General features: G+C 49.9%; 1 long non-coding RNA gene across 1 annotated transcript; it reads left to right on the forward strand.

Annotated features, from left to right (window-relative positions):
* The first annotated feature begins 941 nt into the window (after positions 1–941).
* Positions 942–2,931, forward strand: LOC102387418. Its single transcript, XR_325592.3, has 2 exons — positions 942–1,231; positions 2,255–2,931. It is a non-coding gene; the product is annotated as an uncharacterized LOC102387418 (long non-coding RNA).
* The last annotated feature ends 800 nt before the right edge of the window (positions 2,932–3,731 follow it).

A 3,731-nucleotide genomic window follows, 5' to 3' on the forward strand; every position in this document is an offset into this window, starting at 1 on the left:
TGGGGCCTTTAAGATGGTATTTGAAAAGCAGTGCCCTATTTCTCTCTCTTGTGTAAACAACTTTATTTCAAACTTTACCGGCCAGATCTGCGCGTGGTAGCACTCACAACAGCCAACAACTTCTAGGGCACTTGAAAGAGAGAGAGAGAGAGAGACTTGTAGGAGACTTGTTCTGTAAAAGGGTGGGAAGCTCTTTGCAAAATGTGGCTCCCACCACACACCAAGTCTGGGCAGGGTTCACATTAGCTCAGTCATGTCAGCACATTTCACCTCAGTAAGAACACAAGAAATGCCACAGGGCACAGGTCCTGGGTCCATGCAGAAGGGCGCAGGTGTCTTCCAGTGGCAGAGGGCATGCTAAGGAGAAGAATATGAAGCAGAACGTAGCCACACTGTTCTCTCCCCTGACCCTGCCTCTGCAGCTCCCAGATGAGCAGGAACGGGGTTTCTTTGTCTCTCATTGGTGTATCTTCCCAGGTTTTCCATTTGGAACATATGAGCTTGCCAACCACTGCCTTAGTTTGATGTGGAAAAAGTCGAGGATGTTCATCTCATACAGCTTCAAAGCTATTACTCAGACCTTTCGTAAGAGCCCATGCTTTCTGTTCTCCTACAACCATGCCCTGCCATCACCGGCAAGCATCGCAGCAATAGGCTTCTGCCGTGCACCCTGCTGTTGCTGCATTGCTGAAACCAGTGGAGATTAATGAAGAAATAAATCTCTAATTGACATAAGAACATTTCAGGTGTGCACCTGAGCATACTAAACAACGGCTCCTTCTCCTCTTTGAGTTTCAGAAACACCCCGCTCCCCACCACATAAGAGTATGGACCAAACTGGATTCATATAGAGGAGAGCAAATGGTCCCACTGTCGACTGCTCTGAGTACCTTGCAGACGGCCATCAAATCATCCAACTCCAATGAAGTCTATAGAGGAAGACCAGGAAGAAGGTTGACCCATAAACTTTTAATTTAGGAGACACCTGGGGCTGGGGTGTAATTTCCCAGTCCTCAGCTGAAATAAAAAAACACAATAATTACAAACACGGAGCAAAACAATTATAGTATTGGGCAGGCTGGCGCACACGACACACGCACGTTTTGTCACTAACAAGGACCTCAGCTACAGAAGATGCCGCAAACGCTCCCTGAGGTCGGAGAACTGTATAAAAGGTCGCACAGATGAGGAGGATTTAATCACTTCTTGACTTCTCTCTTCGGTGAGCCAGGTAAGTCCAATTCAGCTTCATCTCTTCCAAGTATCTCTCTTTCAGCTGTAATTTCAAAACTGATCTTGCACTTGGCCGTTCCTTGGTTTTCAGCATTGCTCAGGGTCTTTTGTTTGTTTTGGGTTTAATATTGCAGCTGGCGGGTGGCAGGAATTAGGGGCTCACCGCTGGTGAGGTTGGCATGTCCAGGGCATTTGGGGCACTAATGGCCAGAGTGAAAGAGGGACCCAGTTGAAGTGATGCTGTGCCATGTCTTGTGCAAAGTGGAGGTGTGCAGAGTCAGGAGTGACAATCCAAATCCTGAATGAAATGTCCAGCACCCACCCTCTTAGCTCAAAAGCAGAGACTCAAGCTCCTCCAATTCAAACCAGGCAGCAAGTTCAGCCACCGCAAAGCCCAGAAAAGAGAAAGCAATATCCAAAATCCCACCTCTCTCCCCATCTGGGGTGATTCCCTGCAGCCCTGACATTTCCTGGGATTGTGGGATCCAGAACTGCCAACTGCCTGGAAGGCTGAATCCTTCCTGCAGTGCAACAAGTGTCAGAGGTGCAATCCACCTGCGCCCCCAGATCCCAGTGGCAGGAGACAGAAAGAGGAAGACTTGGGTTCTGGGTGCTGAAGTGAATGCACATTCCCCACGTCCCAGGACTGTGCCTGCGCCTTCAGGCCAGGGGCTGCCTAGGCCTGGACTAAAGGCTCCCTGCCCCACTCCTGCTGCAGCTGCCCCACAGGGGCCTGGAGCCTGCTTTCCAGGCAGCATTTCTAAGGCAAAGAAAGCGAGAAGGCTTCAAAGCTGTTGTCGGGGGGGAGAGGCTGAGGGGAAGTAGAGGAGAGCAAGGAGGTGGAGGAAAGGAGACCTGCGACACCGGGACAAAGGAGGGCTCAGGTCAGCATTTCCCTGCTCCATCCCCTAGTCTCCGGGTCCCTGCCAGATTGCCCTGAGACTCACACCAAGGTTAGGCCCCTTTGATCAATCAGCACTGCAAATGCGTCATGTTTCCTCTGCTCCCTGCTCTGTTTCAGGTTCGCCTCCAGCACAGCAAGATGTCTGACAGCCTTGGCATGTTGGAAGACCTCTGCTTCCAGGGTCCAAATTGCTGTTTTCCACCCTGCCCGAAAAGGCTATGTTATTGTTGTTGCTATGATCCATGCACTGGAAAGCTACTTTGGAAGGGATTGTGCTGTTGCCCCTGTTGGGGTGGTTTGGGCGGACATGGAAAGTTCCGTCCATGCTAAATCCAGCTCGGATATCCACGGCACTGGGAGCAACACGGACATGAAGAGCAAGATACAGATTCACGGCTGACCCGGAGGACATGGCTTGGAGCAGTGCTAAGCACTCAGCACCTCCAGTGTGAGGGCTCGGCATTGCTACAAGACTCCCTCCCCCATTCTCCTGTCTCCTACACTTTGCTTCTTACTCTAGGAACTTTGTATTCTCTGCACTGTTAAGCATTTACGTCTCTTCATGCTGTGCTGTCATTTAAATGGATGCCTCTGCCTCCTTACAGTCCACTTGTAATGCATTGCAGACCACTTGACACAGCCACAGGTGTGTAGAAGATGTTTGGTGACAACAGGCGTATAATCCCGGCTGTGGCCCTTTGGAAAACCTTGGGAATATTTGCTCTCTCCTCTGAATCCCTTCTGTTTCTGTATTCTCAATTTCTTCTGTGCATTAAACTTCCTCTGCAGTATAATATTTGCCTCCTGGGTTTTTTTACCCTCCGTTCCTTATTTGTAGATGTGCTGGTGAAATTTCCTCCTGTGCAGAGCCCCGCGCCCAGCATGACTAAATTGCTACTGAAGTGCACAGATGTAAATCAGCCCTGGAGCATGTCTGTGTGCCCTGGGCTTTCCTCCTACCCCAGATGGGTGTTTGCACTTGTCTCTCATATAGAGCCCCTGGTCCTTTTCAGCTCTGGCTCCATGAGTGATAATACTGTGTTTTCTACAGTGCAGAAACAGAATATCAGCCCACAAATCCCGTCGTTTTTTCTTCTATGGTAGAATGATGGAAGCAGAAACAGTTCCCTTATGGGAGCATATATATCACCAAGCTGAGCCTTATGGGCCCATTCCTCATTTTTATCTGGATTCTCAAACTCTCCAGTGACAACAAGCAGAGAAGAAACACCAGTTTGGTCAGAATATCAGCCCACAAATCTCTCCAGCCCTTTTCTGATGTACTATTAAAAACAGAGCGCTCTCTCATGCCTCCCTCCCAGTCATTCCTACAGGGGACCCCAGGCCCCGTCTGTATCCTTGTGTCTCCATGTACCTGGAGGCAGTAGTGCCCCATGCCATTTCCCCTGAGCTGAGATGATGAAGGTTTCCTTCTGTAGGATTACAGGGGAGAATGGAGACTGCCGAGTGCTTGAAAGCCCTGGAGTGACGGAGACCTGGAAATGAAAGGCCACATACAAATTCACGGCTGAGTTTAATGGCATGGCTTTTACCCATGGTGAGCACCCAAGACGGCCCCTGACACGTATGGCAG

This window comes from Alligator sinensis, unplaced genomic scaffold (genome assembly GCF_000455745.1).
Source record: "Alligator sinensis unplaced genomic scaffold, ASM45574v1 scaffold1624_1, whole genome shotgun sequence".
NCBI classification, from domain to species: Eukaryota; Metazoa; Chordata; order Crocodylia; family Alligatoridae; genus Alligator; species Alligator sinensis.